This window comes from Helicoverpa zea, chromosome 3 (assembly GCF_022581195.2).
Source record: "Helicoverpa zea isolate HzStark_Cry1AcR chromosome 3, ilHelZeax1.1, whole genome shotgun sequence".
Taxonomy (NCBI): domain Eukaryota; kingdom Metazoa; phylum Arthropoda; class Insecta; order Lepidoptera; family Noctuidae; genus Helicoverpa; species Helicoverpa zea.
The window spans coordinates 4253103-4275637 of NC_061454.1; the positions used below are offsets into that span (position 1 = coordinate 4253103).

The window sequence follows — 22535 nt, forward strand, 5'->3', positions numbered from 1 at the left end:
GCCTTCTTGTTTATATTTCAAAGCCAAATCATTTATTTCATAGGCCTTTAGAAGCAATTTTAGGGTAAACTCTTATAATTATGTACCTATTAATTTGTTGTTTGATATTCCGTGTTTTCTTAATGGATGTATCAGGAATAATATATTTTTTTTTTTTCAGAAACAGGATGTGTTTGAGTTTTATAATTTTGTAATAGTTACCTACGTTAAGAAATCCTACACTCTTTTGCCAAAAAACGGGCCATTACATGATACTCAAATAGATAATAAAATTTGTATTGTATTTGTCCAAATTAACTGACATAAATAAATTGAAGTCTACGCCGTGCTACGAAACGCTACGCAGCGACTACGCGTAGCACCACGGGCAGTGTAGTCGTTTACTTTTCTTTGCATGTTTCTTTTTCCAAGCAAACCTTCAACTTTATTGAAATCTGAAATGAAATAAATAGTATTACATAGATCAAAATGTTTTGTTTTTTTTTTTTTAATTTCAGTTTCATAATGAACCAACAACAATGGCTAAATCATGGCATACCTCCATAAACACAATCCAATATAAACAAGTTCAAACAACCTTTTAACAATAAACAAGGCCATGCATAAAATGAAAGATCAATTCATACAGAAAACTACTGTTTCCATTAATATCAGTTATTTTGACACGCAATACCAACGGCCACGTTGTAGATGCGGCCGCAATTCGCGTGATTGAATCTTTTTGGTTTGTAATAAGGTGGTTTATGATTTGGCAATTATTTATTGAGTGTACGATTAGTGGTGGCGTGTGTGTATGCAAGGTGTATTGTGCAGGTTCACACAATACGCGGCGCGGCTTTGTGTCTCGTGTTCGCGCCATTGTGCTCGGACATATTACCCAACGTTTCCACATTGTATCTGCTCCTGCTGTCTGTGGCTTCTTCCTTTGATGGGACATATCTTATTTGTCGTACGCACTATTGTGTTACACAGTTACTGTTCGTGTTTTTTGTGTGACGATTCTTATAAGACAACAATTGGCGTTGGAGTTTGACGTAGGCGTTGAGGGAGATATATCAGTAGTACCAATTGAGTTCCTTTAATGGTTATTATGAAAGAAACAGTTTTGTAAAGATTTTTATAATTTTGAAACTTAAATATAATTATTTTTGTAATTGGCATGATCATGAAGAAGGTATGAACCTTGAAAATGTTGACTTTGCGCGATCATCCAGGCAAGCTAATCTATGTAACTTTTCCTCTTCACACAAGTTCCTGAATATTTGCTATTTTGTAGCATAGCTATACAATATTATAGGTACACCTTTGAGAATAGAATACCTAACATGTTTTTTAATTATTTCTGCATATTTTGCTGAGCAGCTCAAATTAATGAATAAAATATGTAACTAAAATCTAAACAAGCACCAACGCTACTTCCCCGTCGGTGAACAATGAATGAGCCAAAGTTAATGTATTGTAAACATTTAATTGCATCGTAAGAGGGAAGTGCATTATGCAAGGGTATGCGAAAGGGTGAAGTTTGACCACGATAGTCGTGGATGCGCGAGGACCATGCGCGGGCTCTGACGGGCTGGCACTCAACTCACGCCGGCCGGCACAGTCTGTGCCCGCCTCCCATTACGCGCGTTCGTTCCAATAGAACGCAGCCATAGCCTAGCGAACTTTTTCGTAAATACATTTTCCCGCCAAGCTTTTAATGGTGTTCTGTTTTTAAAATTCCGGTGTGTTCGTGATTGTTGTGTGCCAGAATTATTTTTTGTGTGAATTATCTGTGGATGCGTGATGTGTTGTGCGGTTATTGGGAATTTATTGGAATAGCAGGGCCTCCTTTTGGATTTCGCGGTAAGTTTTTGCATGAGATCTATAAGAAACTTGTTGGAATTTAATTAGATTTTTCAGTTACTTATGTATTTTTTCTTCGTGTGTGTTTTCAAGAGGATACACATGCTCTTTCAAGTTTAAGGGCACGCTGCCGGCATTAGCTCGTCGATTTATCTCTGCTACAACCTTATCACTGCTAAAGGCCATAACTTTTTGGTCAAGTTTTTAACCAGATTTTTTTAAACGTTTATGTGCTTTACGTAGAATACCTATGAGATTATTCCTAAGTTTAATTTTTGCTCTATCATAAATCACAAAAAGATCCAATGGTTGAAACTTTTCATGAAGAGGCTACTTGCTCAAAAATAATTTATTCCCAGCAACAAACGCCATTATGTACCGAAATATTGACCATCATAACTACATTACAACATGATAAAAGCAAACCAAACGAACCATCAAAAAACCAATCGCGCGTCACATCGATAAACGCGATAAAGTTGCAAACAACAAAATAATGGTACGAGTCGCAGAATTAACGCTCCTATTGTGTTAGTACAATAATCCGCTATCTAGGCCAGCCTCAGTGCTGCAGACGAACCTTTTGTCTTTCATGTTCGCCGTTAATAATGGCGGGCACCGAAACAGCCGCGCACAATACCCCGAAATGTGCGCGTTTTCATTTGCAAGACAAAACGCGCTTTGTTGTTGTGTCCGCTCAATACTAAATTTATAGCCGGTGGACTGAGAGCCGTATTGACGGCTGGCTAACGAACGACCAACACCATAAATGCATTTTGATCGGAACACAGATTATTTGGCTTTCATCTAGACGGGGCTTCGTGCTTATGTACTTAACTACATACTTATTTTATGTGTCATTTTATGTCTGTGGTAAGTTAATCAAAAGGCTTTAGTTTATTGAATTGGCCTTTTAAATTCCTTATCTCGGTGGAATTTATCTTTTAATAAGAGGGCCAGGAATGGCCCATACGTTGAAGCAATTCAACAATCAAGACTTGATCAGCTGATCGCGAAGGAACTATTCAAACAGCTACTTCTGAACCTAGGCAATATTTAGTTAATAAGATAAATGAATAAATAGATGCTGTATTAACCACAGTAAATATATGATTTTGCAATTCGCAAAATCGTAAAAAAAAATATTTGCCACTTGTTTTATAGTAAGTCAGACCCTTGCGTGTCCGAGTAAGTCTACAAGATCTCTGCTTAAATTGTAAATGAGCACGTACGCAAAAACAGAATTTTATCCATTTAGAAAATAAATAGTTTTGATACGATTATTGCAGAAAATTATAGAAATGCTGTTTAAAAACAGAGAGGTAGGTATTTCAAGAGTATGGTCCTATTTGTTTATTGCTTAACTTTTGTGTTCAAATATATATCTTAATATACTGACGGCCGTTCCCAATCACTCTATCCATCTATTGATTTGCTCATTAGAGATAGTAATGTCAAATTACAAGCAATGTCAAATTCCTATCCATCATCCATCATCTTCCGATCCTTTTTTCGCTACTTTGTTGGGGCCGGCTTCCAGTCTAACCGGATGCAGCTGAGTACCAGCGCTTTACAAGGAGCGACTGCCCAAAATCAAATTCCTATCCCGAGTAAGCAAAATAAGAGATAGGTAGAATATTGGGAACGCTGCTGATGTGTGTGTAATTTTCAGCAAAATTACAAAACAAACCTAAACTAATGAGAAAATGTGATAACTTCTACTTTTGTACTTGTAAACAAACAATGATTACTTTTTGATAAGAATTTAATATTTTTTAATAATTACTCCCTTATTTACTCTCAGCTCACACATAAACAGCTATAGGGATTTTCCCGAGGAACGGGTCAGTTTTCATTTGCTGAATGTTTTTTGAAAGCGCGGTGTAGCAAAGTGCGCAAAGGAAAGATACTTAGGTGGTGTTTGCGGTGCGGCTCCTTGGTTTACCCATTCCTGCTGGCCATTACAGGATTCGTTCCGTACTTACTTGATACATTTTTTAAGGTTTAGGGGGTTTCGGTAAGACGAGTAAACTAATAAAAACATGTTTGTAAATAGATGAGGTAAACATCAACCTGAGAAATTAAATTAGATGATTGATAACATTGTAAGCGACATACAAGACATATTTTAGAAAAATATAAAACACATAAAAATAAATGTTTCTTAAAGATTCGAAATAGAAACAAGTGCCCCAGAAGAAAGATAACTAGTGCGCAACCAACTATGAAATAAAGCCTACAGTAAATCTAGTACGACACGCACTTGGCCAAGTTTTGCTTATAAAAGACGCCGTTATGGATAAAACGCGGATACCGAATAAAAAACCTCAGAGATCCCCACACATAAAGTTACACTCGAGACCCCAAAGAGTATAGTCACAAAAGCGTCGTAATTGGCCCGTTCTTTTTCTACTTCCCTGAAGCATTGAGAGCCAATGAAACGTGTGCATTTAAATGACGTTCCACAGCTTTGTGGGGTCACACTAAAGTTGTTCGTGAAACCGCCAGTGAGGCTACGACTTTTGTTTAGTAAGCACTGAGGGACTACTCAAAGAAAAACCTGCTTGTTAAGAAATCATTAGTCATGCTTATTTGAAAATGGAATAGAATCGTCACTCGGTAACTTTACAAAATGTGTGTAGGCTCTTGCTAGGGCTATACAATTGAGCTGTCAATTGAATTATTATTTGGTGGGTATGGATTTCTAAATAAATACTTTTGTAAATGTATCATGAATATATCTTTTGAAACTAAATTGTGTATAGGCCCACTTAATTACCTATTCTTATTTTGTTTGCTTAAATACGGACAATTAATTGAAACATGACGAACACAGTTTTTATTTGAAAGAGAAATTAGCAATAGACTGTTTGGACCACACTCGGACATTGCAAAAATTTGCAAATTACAGAATCCAATGAAGAAAAACAAAATTGGCGTATTGTAAAATAGTGACAGCATATCGAATACAATGTTCTTCGTTTAAAATTTAAAAAATCTGCTTCCTCTCGGATCCCGGCACGCACCACAAAACATACTTACATAACTACACATCCCTCCTTTCTCCTATTGAATTGACTCCCCCCTTCGCCCACTCCCATTCATTCTTTACAGCTTTTGTAGGAGCGCTCAGTCTTTTTGTAACAATGCTGGCGATGTGAATAGAAACTGTCGAAATATTGTTAAGCATGATGTCATCTTGCAGACGGCGGGTTATTTTGATGGCATTGAGGATCTGGTAATTAGTTTGTCAGCTTTAAGATCTTCCAATATGGAGGAACTTAAGTGATATAGCAGAAAAGAGGCAGAAAGGTGCGTGCACGCCAGTGTGATGCTCGAGCCCGTTAGGATCCCGGGCGTTTCTGTAAAAAATCTCATTGAACTATTCTAGAACATTATCTTTCTAAATACAAAATCAATTTGTACGAGTGCTTCATTACGCGGAGCCGCAGACAAAAACATGAATTTTATTAATACAAACTTTTAGCAATATTTAAACAAAATTATTTTTTCCAAGTCGTCGGGAGACGATGATGATGAAAGAGAACATAATTATTTTTCAACTAGCGTTAACTCTTGAAATTATGATGAACTGAAACTCTGATTTGCATTAACCATTATATTACTTATTTAAAAAACATTATCTCTTTTAAGCAGCTCTTAATGTACACTACACTTCAAACCACCTATTTGCAAGAGTCGTCATCACAATCATATTAGCCAATTGCCGTCCATTGCTACACGTACGCCTCCCCCAAGGACTGCCAACCTAGCCATGAGCAGAGAAAGCATTGTCTGAAAGAGTAATCAACCTGAAATATCCACACCCGAAAATTGTCTTGAACATTTTCTAATTTGACAATCGCTATTCTGTCTATCGATAATATACATAAAAGTAGAGTATTAAAGTAAACAATGGTTAGGTACTAGGGTACCAGAGGGTGTAGGGGGTTGGGCGATCGGTATTTGGTGCTCGCATTGTCGTTGAATAACTTTTGTCCCTATTGTGTAGCTGAAAGTAGAGCCACAAAGACTCTACGGCGTGGAACATAAACCGAAATTCATCAGAGCTCCGATTGTTCGTTTCTTAATGGTGTTTGCAGCTAGATTTGTATGTATTTTCGTTGGTTTTTGGATTAAGTATATCATTTTGTTTAGCTGTACGAATGTCGTTGTTTGAATGTTTTCATTGGAAAGCTTTAAAGGGACTGACATGAAATTGGGTCTCATTAATTTATTGTTCTTACCGGTTGCAGTAGATACAGTTCTCTCTCAAATGACAAGAAGTTTCTTTCAAGATAAGGCAGATTCGGGAACATCGCACATCTGCACTGCAGCCCATTTTCCCGAAGTTACGCAGCATTAAACCTACTAGTGCAGTCATTGAAGCATTATTGCTACGATTTTTTTTACTGTGAACCGATTTGCATGAAATTTTGGAATTAGGTTCATCTTACCCTTAACTTCAAAAGTGAATATGATTTGAACTCCGCCACCCCCCCTGGGGGTGGTTGACACCCCTTCTTTGGGGTGAATATTTTTTTTGCAAAATAACCTCGGATATCGATAGAAGACCTAATTTTAAGCTAAAGTTGTCTTTAAAGTTTAAAAAAAAATCCAATACTTTTCAAGTTATTGGCAATTGAAAATTCGCAATTTTTTCACGTTTTTCATCGGTTTTTTGCAAATATCTCCAAAAATATAGGTTTTATCGAAAATTTATAAAGAACAAAATTGTAGCAGGTAAAACAACGAACAATTTGTTTTTTTATAAAAGGTCCTAAGTGCAATATTAAGCTAGATATTAAAGATCAAAGCCGTTTTTTATTTTGTTTGAAATTTAATTGTTGTGGTCAATGCCATGTAGCGGCGAGTAGATGCATTTTATGCATTCGAATACAAATGGGTTTTGTAGTGCTTGAAATAAGCTTTAAGATGAGTACTACTAAAAGTCTTTTGCACGTAAAATAAGTGAGCTGTATTGCAAATAAGGGGAGCATCTTATATTTTTTCTTTTAAATCAATGGGTTTCATAAGTGCCATTTCCACCAAAATTAAAATTACTCGTATTCCGCCTAGGATTAACTTTATTATGAAGAGTTTGATAGATAGTATCAGTTTGGCTGCTTCAGGACAGATATTTTAAAAAAAAGTCACGATTAACGAAAAGAACAAAATTTCAAATTAAAGAAAAACCCACTTGTTTTTCATAATATCTCAAAAATTGCGACAGATACGTATAAAAGTGTACGATAAAAAAATGTTTGGGTATTTTTCAGACAAACAATTTGGTTTGTTTGTTTTTTCTGTCGAACAAAAATTGACGGAGATATGATTGTTTAAAGAGCGCGTGGCAGCGCAATCACAGCCTCTCTTAAGCACTTTAACCCTTCACCGTTTTAGAAAAAAGTTCTTTACTATATATTGCAATGATGGATGTTGTAGCTCTCTTAATTACTTTTACAGTGGTTTTTTATAAATTGTGATAGCATGAAAATTGAAGGAGTTACGGTCCAAAAACTTGTCATATTTTTTTCTACTTAGTAACTGAAAACTTCGGAGTGTCAATATTTGGGGCAATGTGAAAGTAGGCAGTATAATAAAGAGTCACAACTATTGTAATGTGTATATATGTCACCGGAAAATAATAAAACTGGTAAATTGATCAACTTACTAAAATAATAGATGGCATAAACTACGTCGATTAAATTTCAGACAAAATAAAAAACGGCTTTGATCTTTAATATCTAGCTTAATATTGCACTTAGGACCTTTTATAAAAAAACAAATTGTTCGTTGTTTTACCTGCTACAATTTTGTTCTTTATAAATTTTCGATAAAACCTATATTTTTGGAGATATTTGCAAAAAACCGATGAAAAACGTGAAAAATTGGGAATTTTCAAATGTTTGACATCACCAACCCGCATTGAGCAAGCGTGGTGATTAATGCTCAATCCTTCTTCGTGTGAGAGGAGGCCTGTGCCCAGCAGTGGGATGATAAAAAGACTGTAACAACAACAACATCTCTGGCAACCAAAATCAACAGATAGATTCTGTAAGAGGAGGATCATAATGGTCTCCGTTTAAAAATTAAATTTAAAAATTAAGGAACATATCTAGAAGTCTAAGATTTTATATAAAAAAAACTAATTATTGAAATTATGCAACAACCAATTGAACCGACTGACGGTAACAACATCAACTTTGAAAGCTGTCACCCGATCATCTGATATCTTGATTATGTAAGGAGCACTGAGCTCTCTGTACGAACATTATCTTCGCGTCATTACTTCTATACAATCAAGTGCATTGTAATTGAATGAGATCTGACTGGCAATCATTGTTCTATATAGCTTCTGTTATCAAAGCTATCAATGTAGATATGTATATGGTTTGTCCGTGGTAATGTAGGTTGTGTTGCAATGAATAACTGGTAGGCTAGATGTTGCAAGTTTGCGATCGCTTAAAATAGGATCAAAATATAATTGAGCAAGAATTGAGTTCTATGAGTTATCAGTCAAATGAGAAGTAGGTACTTAGGCATGGTCATGTGATCGCAAAAAAGCTAGATTGAAAAGAAAATGTTTTTCAAAGGATCTTCGTTTCTTGCACTGTTTACTTAACTTGAATAAATAATACAAACCATATTTTCGTACTTAAAATTATCTTCAATTACTGAAAATCTAATTAAAAAATATATATAACACAAATATAAAATCCTTGTCCGTATCCACAGTGAATTTTCCAACTATATTTTTTTCACGAGTGATTGTTAATGCTACCTCCATCCTTCTGAATTCTGCAAAGATCCAATCGAGCCTTCCAAAATCGACATACTTAAATTTCAAATTCAAAACTAAAGCGTAAAGGATAATCACAGAGGCATTACAGAAGTTTCGTAAAAGCAGCGACACTTTACGTCGGAATCTCGCCACATCTCGGCAAAGCGTCGGAGAACGAGGGCGACACACAAAGGGGTAGAAAAATGGGTAACCTACTCCTACAGGCTTTACAAATCTTACTATTCATATAACATCCATAGAAATCATGGGGGCCATGGTGTGCGGCCGCACTTATAATATATCTTTTGATGATTGCACTTTTCTTGTGGTGAATTCTTTTGAATATTTCTACGTTTAGGCCAAGGGTTGCTATCTCATTAATTTGTATTTTAATTAAGTATGGGTGTAGTGTTTAATACATTGGTTAAATAAGCGTTTTTGGATATTTTTCCCCATTATGCAATTAGGTTACGAAAATACAGCATTACATTTTTTGTACACTATATTTGAAAAGTGACTCTCTAAATTTACCATAAATAATGCGCAAGAAAATGTAAAAATAAACAATCTATTCATTCAACACATTTCGAAATATATTTTCCATAAATAAAGTTTATTACTATTTCAGCTAGACACATACTATTGTTAAATCTAACGGTACCTAACCTGCGTCTGAGAGCAAGCTGGTGTCCGGCTTTCAGAGTTAAAAGTATTCATGAAGATATTCTGAAAGCGGGGCCGGCGCTCCTTTTTGTATTGGTCACAATGAGCTATCCTCAAACGCAAGTGATTTGGTACAACTTGTACGCGGTTGGAGAATCAGCTAAGAAAGAATATGTTCGTGATTATTTACCTTTTATATACCTATACACCGAAGTTATGTCCACACACCACAAACAATTAGTATGGTAGGTAAACAGTATATCAAATTTTTATCCTGCCTAAGTCCTTCTTCTATGAGTGTCTAGTCAACAAAAAGTTTATTTAAATATCTTTATGTAAGTCTTTTACAATCGTCTTAAACGTATTCATAAATAGTATAAGGCCGCTGCCTCGAATTTTGCGGGCAGCGGGGCGGCAGCGGCGCGTTCTGTCACCGTTTTGAATGGAGCTCACCGCTCGTTGCCCGCTCCCGCGCGCCGCTGTATTCGAGGGCCGGTCCATTTGATTATACGCGTAAGATCCTGCCGCTCCCGCGCCGCCGCCGCTGCCGCCTCGCTGCCCGCAAAATTCGAGGCAGCGGCCTAAGATAATACAAAAAATCACAAATATTGACAGTCCGCTTCCGCTTATCACTTGCTCCAAGACCATATTTTCCCTGAAAGACACAAAATTACTCGCTATTCAGCTGCTTTGAACGTAATTTATAATTGAAGGTCCGAAACCACTCGATGATGCCTTTGATATTATTTACAAAATAAGGTCGCCATGGGATAATCTTATTGATGATACAATAAGCGTGTTTTTCCTATAAGTGAAAAGAAAATAAATTAAGTGCTGGAAAAAACCAAGCAAGCTTGAAAAGAGTGCTAATGGTATCCAATGATGGTAGGTTGGAAAGTCATTTAAATTAAATTCGAATTACGAATTGTCTATTATTCCGTAGAATTGCGATTACTATTTTTATAATTGAAAGACAGTTGCTGATGGAAACGACACGAAAAATTTATATGTTTAATAATAAAGTCAATTGTTGGATTTTTATATAAATATAGTTGTAAATTTAATTTTAATTTTATTTTGCTGTGCCCTACAGGGTCCACAATTGTACTTAGCTCTAAGCCATATTGTTACACCTATTTTATACATTGTGGAATGCAAATAAATAATATGAATATGAAACTTTTTGGCTAATTTTAGTGCCACGAAAAATTATGTTAGGTTTGGCATTCCATAAACCGGGAAGATGATTTTTTTATTCCTTGGATATTTTCCAATGAATCGACAAATTGAAATCATAAAATCAACAATAAAAAATGTATTTTTCGATTTTCATCTAATTGATCGATGCCGTGTTTCATTAGTACCTAAATAAAAATGTCCACACTTTCTACCCTAACACAACCCTCGGAAAATCACGGTTAAACCAGGAGACAACAATTGTAATAAAGCGCTCCTATTATTCATGGATGTATTAACTTAATGCGATTCAATAATAGCCATTCACGCCGTAATGTGGGGTGGCGCGGTTATGTGGGGCTTTTTTACTTTTATTTTAGAAAATTCTTGTAAAGAATGTGAAAGCACAAGACAATGTGGAAGCCATAACGTAAAATATTATTAATTATTAATTTTATTTAGGTATATCTCCAAAAATATTTAAAGTTCGTATACCTGTTCTATTTTCAAATAATGCCACAAACAATGTGTCGACATCGCTGATACTTTTTTATAAAAAAAATTTTTATTGTCCCGAAAGAGTATGGATATCGAAGCCATTGTCAAAACCGAGCTGCATAGATGTAGGTTATTCGTACACGAATATCCGAAACATTTTTAACGACCAATATTTTTTAGAAAATCTAAACTGCATTTACCATCTACGTCCACAGTTGGAGAAGGGCCAAAGTGTCATTTTTATCGATTGCACTAAACAATGGACGGGCCGTCACACAATAGTTGTGAATGGCAAGCGATGTAGATTAGGCAGGGGTTCGCTCTTGACGGATTAAGCCGAGCCTTGGATGTTATCTGCCAGCCTAAATACGCTTTTTAAGGCGATAATACTTACGCAATTTTCTTTAGGTCGTCTGCATATGGCTATAGAACAGAGTCTTACAAAACTATTAATTGCAATTATTACTTTTGGTGAAACTTAAGTATAGTCTCCTTGTATTCACACAGATGTCGAAACAGAAATCCGCATATCCTTAGCAAAAACCACATTCAGTAACAAGATACGACACCACCACTTAGCATGTACAAAAACGTAAGGAAATCCGACGACAAACAAACAAACCAACAAAAGTAGCAAACCGCAAATCGCAAGGTTTAAGTGAGTTCAAATATGAAAAAAGGGAAAGTGTTGGCTTTCTATTGTCGTTCGGAATCACTTTGGCACACGCCGGGGTAGGCTACTGGAAGAGTCAGCGGGTAAATGCAATTACTATGAAGTTTATTTGACTCTTTTAATCTGTGTTTTGGATTGATCGAACCTGTGTGTACAAAGTGTATGAAAAACATCTAAAGAATATCAAGTTTTTAATAATTTTTCACCCAAGTTTATAATCTGTAAGGATGAACAAAAAGAGGTGACATGGTTATAAGAACGCATATTTTTTTGATAAGCAAACTTTTTTGAAATGTGCTGGTACTAAAGTGGCTTGAACGTCACAAAAAATAATGTAATACCATAAGTTTAATTAAAAGAATTTTACTTTTCTTTTTTTTAAGTTAATGGCTATTCAAAATTTTTTTCGTATAAAATGGCTAGTCCTACCTTGTCGAAGAAGGTTATAGGTTTTATTTCTTGTTTTACAAACATTGAATCTCTTCATTATTGATGTCACCGTCATGAGAAATTGGCGATCATAGAGAAAAGCTCGTGTTCAAGTTTTGGAGATGACAGAATGCATCATATATGTATGTTAGACGACTATTTTAACATGAAATAAAAGCGTTACAAATGAGTAAATTACATGTCTTTTAAAGTCTTAATAATAAGAAAAACTGCTTCTAAAATAAATTATCTCTGAAAACAACAACTATTGAGATAATCTTAAATCTATCCAGATTTTCGAGTGGGACGATCTAAAAGCGTCTTAGTGCTCTAATTATTACATCTACATTGTGTTACGATATCATATTTGTCGACAATGGCGTCCTTTATGTAGCAAACAATCGTGTTGCTGATGAATTTCGGTCTATGTCTGCGCGGTGTCTTTGTTCGGCCCACCCTGCCTCCTCTAGTGGACAACACAATGGGACAAAAGTTGTTCAATAGCGCAAGCACCTAATACCCAGCCCACCCCTCCATTGTTTCGGGTAATGTTCGACTTTTATGGATATTTTCAATGGATCGCCTATAATCTGGTGAATGAAGTTGCGAACTCTTGCCCATTATCGCTTATGGCTTTTTGGAAAGTAGATTTTCTTTACATGCCCCCACAATGTGGCTGTGACGTAATGTATGAAAAGGATCTTTTATGTCTGCTGAGAAAATTTAAATTAAATTAGTTTTATAGCAAATCATTAATGTTATGATTTAAAACGATTGAATCTTTGTTGTTACAAAATCTTCATGAAAGACAATGCTTGTAGCGCAACCGACACAATTTGAGACCAAGACTTTAAAAATCGAGAAACTTAAAGCACGATAATCGTCGAATCGATTCACAATCGAGCAGGCTCGGACGACGCAAAGTTACGCTGCCGCACCGTCCCACCAGAACACTAGATTATAGAGTTGCGCCGCTCAACAATGGCTCAGATAGCTCATAATGCAGTTTGCCGATGTTGAAAGCAACCGCCACACTTCCCCCGATCGGATTTTCCACGATAATCGTGACAAAAGAACTTTGTGCGGACTCTACCTATATTCTATTGCGATTGTCGCTAGTCGACGCATGCGGTACCACGCTCTATTCATATCGTCTGAACGGATAACTTATCTCCCGACGTGTATTTATTTGTTAGGGTTTATTATGTCGCCATTTAATGTGGAGGGATTCGATTTTTGATCGTTGGTACGTCGGTATGTAGTCTGTGTTTTGATGGCTTTGTTTGGAATGGATCTGGTACCTAAATATTACGGTGCACATAGTACTAAAAATGACAAATTAAAGGTTAAGGAAATTAATACATTTGTGCAAGTTCATAACTTGCCTTTTTTCATAAATAACAACTCTCATTTTAAATTAGGGTGACCAAGCTATAAAAAAGAGATTTTGAATTTACAAATGCTTTTTGCAAATCTGTTGACGAAAATTATTATTTGAACATGTTAGGCCAGAACGGAGAAACAACCGCTCCCGCGCCAGTTCAATTTGAATACAGAGTTTTTCTTTTACACTCAGATATTTCAGTGGGGGACGGCAATTGGCTGCTATGATGCTGATGATAATGATTTCAGCGGTGTAGGCCCCGTCAGCTGAACGTACTTAATGTTTTTGAGAAGTGTACATCTTTGTCATGAATGAGAAGTTATTGTACATGTATGGTGACATTTGTCGTTTTTCTTTGTTTTAATATTTTATAGTGTGCAATAAGTTTTTTTCAATTCTCTTCTGAACGTACCTAAATACTTTTATAGACATCGATTTCAAGACACCGTCTTTCTTATACCCAACAGCAACAATAGAACTTACAAACACATGACTACACATAACGAGCCCGATAACAGACAATTCTCAGTGAATTTATATCAGTATTGTACTGTACAAAGACTACAAAGAGCTAGCACAAAGTTGTGGCCTTCAAACATAGAGGGCCCGCACATTAGCGTTTATAATAGTTCAAGTGACCGAGCAGACACAGGGTTGCATTGTCACGATCATACGTATTATGCGAGGCTTCCGTTACGGTAAAGTTTTGGGGCATGTAAGTGAAATGTCAGATTGCTTTTGAAAGTTTGTGTCAATTAGATGTGTTAATTAAATAGGCCAAGTAATTATTTAACGAGTTTGAGTATCTGCAATTTAACCTGATGCTAAATTTCAGATGCCTTTTTCGTAAATAGATGCTATTCGCGACACAGGTATGCTGCCAGTTTCTTTTAAACTCTTCTTTCAATAGAATTTAAAGATCGATTCCTCTTGAATGATTGTTTAGTCTTTTCAATTGCCTATATATTGCAATACATAGTTACTACATCAGTTGTGATGCAAAAATTCAGACTAACAGCAAAAAATCTCTTTTTTTTCAGATCTAAATGTAGTATCCATTATCACACCACAAATGATCCTTCGTAGTAACGTCACAATCTTGATCACTTCTCCATTAGTTGAGCAGACTTAGCATACGCCACGTCTCGTGACGCAGTGTACGAAGCACGGTCCGTAAGCCGACGATTATACAATTTATATTCACGTCAACCCAGCCAGTTACGGCATTGTTAAGATCTCAATAGAATTGTGTTGTAATTTTATAATGTTAATACGTGAGTTGTGATGTATGGTGAGGTTCAATTCGGGGCCAAAGAAGTGGGGACAGTTCATATTTATTTTTATTTGACAAGTAAAATCAGGCCGTATCATTTTATTTTGGATTTTTAGGAACGAAAGTATGTATTATACACTGTGTCAGGCCGCTAAAGCGAAGGTTATTTTGTGGGCATTAACCTATCAATTAGGTGCTCTTATCTATTAGTTTTAATCATTCTTATTCATTTTAATTTAAGCTACTTCCGATTCTAAGTTTCATATATTTACTGAAAAAACTGCTTTACCATTTCTATATCGGGTGTGTCGTTTATAATCACATTAAATGAAATGCGTTAATATACTGGTTAATATATGTCGATTAACACAAAGATAAAAGAAAAATACGTAAAAATAAAAAAAATGATTTTTTTTTCACACAAAGTAAATGGAATAAAAATGTGGAAAAATTAAAACACCATATAAAAGTCAGTCATTACAAACAACTGAAATTCTCCCTTGAAAACTGACAGCTGTCAACTGATCAAAACATACGATACTCCTGACTTTATCTCTGCCTTACACATGATGTTGTAAATTATAAAAACAAAAAATGACTCCTGTGGTTAAACCACTGAATGGATTAGGTTATTTTTTTTACAATTCGCCATAGAATATCATGAAGTATATGCGATATGATTTAATGTGATTGTGAACGACACACCCGATATAACTTCGCAAGCAAAACTTTAACAATAGTCACACGTCACTCCACAATATCTTGTCAAAAACATTATGCCAGTAGCATTATATCGAGTAGATCGTCATTTGTCACCCTCACGCTATTATCAAGTTACACATTCGGTCTGTGACATATATGTAAGTATAACTTAAGTAATGGTAAGAAATGCAACGTGCTTTCAAAATGAAGTGCAAAGCAAACACTCAATTTGCGATCTTTCGTTTATTTTTGTAGGGGAGTAGGTAAAATGTCGTCGTCATATCACTTCACTTGTTGACATTTTAATTTCTGGATGTGCATAATACTATTTTATATCAATATAGTTGAATTACGGGTGGATTTTCAATTTGATATTATAACTTGAAAAGTTTAGTTCTTTCAAAGGAAACTTTGCGAACTGATGTCCAAGTATTGTCAGGTTTTCCGCCCGAGAAAACTATCTTTTACTAAGAAGTATAAGATAACATTTTACATTCAAGAAGTAGCAAAACAATTGAATGTTTTTGCTTTATGTTTTGTCTATATTGATGATTTAATCTCTTGATATTTCGAATACTTGATTAAAACGAAAGCTTTCCTGAAGATTTTGATTCTAGTCAACGCTGTCCTTGAAGTAAGGGCTTTAACATTCAGATTATAAAAAAAGAAAAATATCCAAATATCCGAATTGAGAACCTTTTTGGGAATCCGGTTTAAAATTTATTTTTCTCTTCAGGGATTTCCATACTTGGTAAACTCACTAAGGAAGAAAATGCTTACGGGTAGGTAAAGTCGCGTTCTTATCAAAATAGGTTCTCCATATAAACTAATAAACAAATCTTTGAGATTTACTGGAAATGATGCCTGTGTAGATAATGAACCATGTATGTTACATAAAAAATAAATAAATAAAGTCTAATATGATGAATCTAGTATTAAATAAACATTTTATTTCATCACCATCAAAACCTAACACGAAACATGTAGTAATGTTATCTAATTATATCGCTACGTCTCCGTTGCGCCGTCCGCCATTGTCCTAGCACAATGTCTGCTAATTCCTGATCCATGTAACTTCCTGTATTGTTCCCGTGTTGACAGATTTTCCTATTATCAGCACAATATACCCACTTGTAGTACACGAATAATTGAAATATTGAGAATTGGACATTGTTGGTGATAGGGTTATGTTGCTGTGTAGGTTGGAGGGGGTTAAATGATTGCATCTAATTACGTAATGAGATAAATAAAATGATTAAATAGGTGTTGGACAGTGTGCTCGACTCAGAACTTGATAAACATCTCAATATCCATGACGCTCAGTTTGGTTTTCGCGCGGGACTTTCCACTGAAAGCGCAATTCTGAGTCTGAAGCACACTGTTCAATACTATACGGAAAGAAGTACACCTGTGTATGCATGCTTTCTTGACCTCTCCAAGGCATTCGACCTTGTGTCGTATGACGTGTTGTGGGAGAAACTCAAGAAAACTGGCGTGCCTACACAGGTGCAAAGAATTTTTCACTTCTGGTACCAAAACCAGAATAATTATGTAAGATGGGCAAACACCTTCTCAGACACGTACAGGTTGGAGTGTGGGGTGAGGCAAGGTGGTTTAAGTTCTCCTAAGCTCTTCAACCTGTACGTTAATGAGCTTATAGTTGGGCTCAGCAGCACTCGAGTGGGATGCTGGATTGACAACGTTTGTATGAACAACTTTAGTTACGCGGACGACATGGTGCTGCTGACCCCAACTGTAAGTGCAATGAGGCAGTTGCTCGCAATATGTGAAGCATATAGCATTCAACATGGTTTGATGTACAATGCTAAGAAGAGCGAGTACATGGTCTTCAAGGCCCCCGGTAAATATACACTAAATGTGCCCGCAATAAAGCTAAATGGCATTGAACTAAAGCGGACAAAGTTGACATGGAAAGGGAACGTAGGGCATTGGCAGTTCGAAGTAACATGCTGGCCCGCAGGTTTGTGCGTTGTAGTGAACAAGTTAAAGTCACACTTTTTAAAGCCTACTGCCAGACTTTCTACTCGTGCAGCCTGTGGTTCAGATATACACAGAGAACGCTCAATGCCCTACGTGTCCAATATAATAACGGATTTAGGATGTTGTTGGGGTTGCCCCGTTTCTGCAGTGCCTCCGGTATGTTTGCGGAAGCCAGGGTAGACGGCTTCCATGCTATAATACACAAGCGGCTCGCATCATTACTGAGCAGAGTCAGGAGCAGCACCAACAGCATCCTACAGGTTATTGCGGAAAAGCAGGACTCAAACGTCCTGAAAGCATTTATACGTGCTCAAATTTTGTAAACTGGTTTCTGTATGTTTTTATGTATGGACATTGGTCTGAAATAAAGATTATATTATATTATACTAATATTATAAAGCTGAAGAGTTTGTTTGTTTGTTTGTTTAAACGCGCTAATCTCAGGAACTACTGGTCCGATTTGAACAATTCTTTCGGTGTTAGATAGCCCATTTATCGAGGAAGACTACTTTTATAGGCTACTTTTTATCCGGGTTCGTGCAGAGGTTCCCACGGGATGCGGGTGAAACCGTTGGCAGAAGCTATTTCTCATATAGGGAAACCAGAAATTTTTTGAGTAGTCGATGACTAACATGGATGTAGCAGGATACATTCCTCTTGTAAGAACGTAGCTGTCGCTCGCGGTTTTCCCCCACGTCATGGAGAAACTACTTCCCGCATGTCTACAAAACCCTTTGGAGTACTCATATGTTTAAGCTGTCGACTGCCAAGTTTCCAAAATCTATTCTGTCGTTTTTAAGGGAGTGATCTACTATCCTTAATACCATATTATTAATAGGACTAACATGTCAACCAGTACATAACGCGTCACCAAACATTTCAAACTTTTTACTAAACAAACGATCTAACGGCCAATTTCAGCCAATACCACCATTATTTAGCCGACCAACAATTTCACAGGTCACACACACGATAACCCATATCTCCGGTATCGCATCCCTCACGGCCTATCGACAGATACCCTTGTATAACACCCTATATTTGTTTCCGGAATACATTAATCTACGCCCTGTATATAGGTGTTGGTTGGTCATGTAGTCGGTTATGTTGGTGTGTGTTGATATATTGTCATTTTTTTCTGATAATGGCAAAAACACTAAAAGTCCACATGGGTATTGCTAATTGAATTAATCCCCGACTATTGAGGTACTTTCTTTATTATATCGTCTATACTGTAGAAGGTTTTCTAAAATTCACAGGTTCGCTTCCATTAATCAATAAAAAAGCTGAAAATAAAATACAAACCTAAAAAGCAGGTTTGATTTTACTTTAATTTATTCGCTGGTTTTCCGCTTATAAATGTAGCCATAGCATGTTTATCTCGTTTCGCTCTTCCAATTCCTTACGTCACGGTACGAGACGGTAGCTACAGGAATTGAGTTTGTTTGCAGCGCTAATATATATTATGTTATATACTCCATAGCCATATTGCATGAACTGCTATTAAGGACATTCACAACTTCATAAAATTATACCTGAACTTAGACTTGATGTTCAGAAATTTTAATTGTACCTAATTTTCGGACGTAGTGATTACTCTCTAACAGCCAATTTCTTCATCAAAAGTTAAAGCCAAAGTAAAAGTCAAAGTAATGTCTAAAGTAAAAGTAACGGTCAAATTCAATTTTTCTATTAGTTTTGCTGTCACTTTAGCCTTGAAAAAACGTATTTGACCGTTACTTTTACTTTAGACATTACTTTAACTTTAACTTTTGATGAAGAAACTGACCGATAGTTGGTACAATGTAACTTTTACGCCCAATAAAACAATAAAAAAAGACAGCAAAACTAAAACAAATCACATCCATTCCATTGTACTACTTCATTTGTTCCCATACAATGTTGTCTGAAATTGTGATCCATCAAGAGTTGAATAACATCACACTGAATAGTTGGTGGGCGGCTTATGAATCGCAGCCAGCTTTCGAAGACCCCTGCGAACACCCCTTAGCACCCCTCCGATACCGCATATTGTTTTGTGCGAAAGGGGGAAGGGGTGCAGGGTTAACTGGTGGTACCAAACCATTGTTGGTGCGTCGGATTCGAGTGCGAATTGTCACAGGCAGTCGGACGATTTTATCAATCGCTTATTATTCAACTTCTAACAAATGGATGATGACTCATTTGTGAATGTGGCGCCAGAATGTTGGAATAGTTTTGCAATATGTCGTTGATGTGATTTTGATGTTTGAGTAATTGTTGAGTACAATGTCGGTTACTGCTTTGTGTTCCAATCTTACTTATTTCACAAATAGTAATCACAATCTTACACCAACACAACGCTATTTGAGTTGAGCTCATGTTTAGGCACATAAAAACTAATAAATTATATAAAATGTGATTACTTAGAATATTTTCAAAATAAGTATGGCTTGTTAGGTGGAGTTTCTTCATCAAAAGTTAAAGTTAAAGTAATGTCTAAAGTAAAAGTAACGGTCAAATTCGTTTTTTCAAGGCTAAAGTGACAGCAAAACTAATAGAAAAATTGAATTTGACCGTTACTTTTACTTTAGACATTACTTTGACTTATACTTTGGCTTTAACTTTTGATGAAGAAACTGGCTGTCATGGTCTAAACGTTAACTGTAACTGTAGCCAAACCAAAAACATATAACATATAACACGACAATAGTGCCAATGTTTAAGCTTTTTCAGCAGAGGACACTCTAAAAATATTTGGTCAGATACAAAAAAAAATGCGGTGCTTTTTCGATTTAATTGAAAAAAAGAAATCCTGCGTACTATTGAAGAGTTTTCTTTATTATTATTAGAAGTATAATCTGATCGCTAATGAGTGGTAGTACGGCTCAGCGATCAGTGTAGCGTGAAGCTCTCATGTGATTTCCCGACTGCGATGAATTGATGAGCTTTTTCATATTCCGTGGAGCACGCGTGTCGGTGGGGCATCGTTATTTTGTCTCTTGTTCAGCGTGTTTTAAATTTATTTTCAAGGATTTCGTTGGTGCGGTAATTTTCGTATTATTTATATATTTGTAGCTAGTTGAAAGTCTTAAATAAAGAACAAGTGATCCTTTGATTAATCAGAGATGGTACTTATTTACATACCATCCATGAAAGCCTCATGTTTAACAGAGTAGTTCAAGCAAGTCTACTGTAAGTATGCCTTCGTTTAGGTTCATATTTACAGACTCTTAGTCTTAGTTGTTAGTTCAGAGGTTGCCCTGAAAAGTAAGAGCACTCGCGTGTCTCGCAACATTCACTCCGCGTCTCGGCCATCGCTCCGACTTCAACATCAGTAGCAACTGTTAGTAAAAGCGATTTTCATTTGATTTGGCCGTTTGAGTGAGCGGGCACAACAGTAGCAGATATCGAACGAGTCCATTGTTGGAGGTGACATCTAAAAGCATTGTGCCAAGCAGTACAATCGCACCATTACCGCCGCCATTGTGACAATGTTAACATATCGTTATCTAGATCAAGCGCCATCTATTGTCCGTCGCGGAGACTTTTGTGTAAGAATTTTCTTTCCTTTTCAGCGTTTGGTCGGATAGTTTTGTTACGGTTTATCGACCTTGAGCTGGCGAATAATAAAGGCGGTTTGTTATGTTAATTGAACCACAAACAATCCAGGAATAATATTGGAATCCTATGCTTAAGAATTGACTAAAGATCACTGTGCTTAGTTACAGCGGCAAGAGGTTTTACTGTCGAAGGTTTGACAGTCTAGATAGCAGTTAGAAAATTATACAACTAGTCATATTGAAGGGTATTGAGGATATCAAGAAGAGTAAATGTCACATAAAGATTTTTAAATGTATCCTGACAGACTTCTTACAAACCATAATTGAAATAACTCCTCACAGTTCTCACCCATTTTATTTAGAATATATCATAAAACCCACTAACCACGTAATAAGTCACGCTTTTAACTTACTTAAAACTTGCTCTGATCGGGCTACATAATATTTGTTTTCTGGCCTACGTTGGGAAAATCAGCGCACTCTCGTAGCGCGTAGCACTCGTCTACGTAACGCCGCTACGAAGTTTTTCGCTAACAATTTCTTTGATACATAAATTGAAGTTTCACAATTTTTGTTCACAATTATTTAATATTTTTCGATTACTCTAAGATTTCGTTATGCTTTGTAAACTTTATGAATCAAGCCTAATCAATATTTGGAACTTTTTGATCGTAGAACTTTTGTGACTTTTTCATTGCTTTTCGATTAACTTTAGCTCTTATATTCATTCCTTTCAGATTGTAAGAACGTAATACACGCAAGCATTTTTATAGTAGACCACTCGTGAGACAAGACAAACATCCCTATTATCGGCAGCAATTATAATTCAGAAGCATCAAAGATAACAAAAGAACGTCTGCAATTTGCCGCCAGTAGCCACGCCGAACAACCAATAACCGCTCACTAGCAAGTTTTAACACGAAAAGCTAAACAATAACCCATCATTACAAAGTATGGATCCCGTCACCCAGCGCGCTGACCAGCCACCACCATTGTTCCACCACCACAATGACTTGTTAATGAGATCAGATCCATCCCCGCTGGACAATGGCCACCCCCGCCCGTCCCACTGATTTTATTAATTAATTCATTACAATAGAACCTGAGTTTCGGACCACTATCTATTGTTTAGTGATAGTGATTCATCAGGTTGACCTTATGCCGCCTCAGGGTGGTAGGATGGACTGATTGTTGTACTTGATTTTCGTGGTTATCCGTGTAATGCTATGTGGTATGGGGTCAGCTCATTTGCTAAGCAGACCATTTCAAAAATTATATAAAGCTCTATAAGTTATCCTACCTACTTGTCTAACTACTCTACGTATGGCATTGGTAAAATTAAATATTTAATGTATAACATTTAGATATCGCGTGAAATATTGACTGTAATAACCTGAAAACTTTTCAATGTTTATTTTGTCAGTTGCAAAATACGAGGATTTTTTATGGTATACGAGTAAATTATCAAAGTATTCTGGTAAATTTATATAACCTCTATACAGCTTCACAGTCGCGGTGCTTTAGAGAGATGTATGGATAGGTACTTTTACATATTTCACAATGTA

At 36.2% G+C, this 22535-nt stretch overlaps 1 long non-coding RNA gene across 1 annotated transcript in view; it reads left to right on the forward strand.

Moving 5' to 3' along the window:
- Positions 1 to 1590: 1590 nt before the first annotated feature.
- LOC124645691 overlaps positions 1591 to 22535 on the forward strand; it is a 270852-nt gene continuing 249907 nt past the window's right edge. The window contains exon 1 of the long non-coding RNA XR_006986264.1: positions 1591 to 1845. This is a non-coding gene — a long non-coding RNA (uncharacterized LOC124645691). The remainder of the gene's footprint in view (positions 1846 to 22535) is intronic.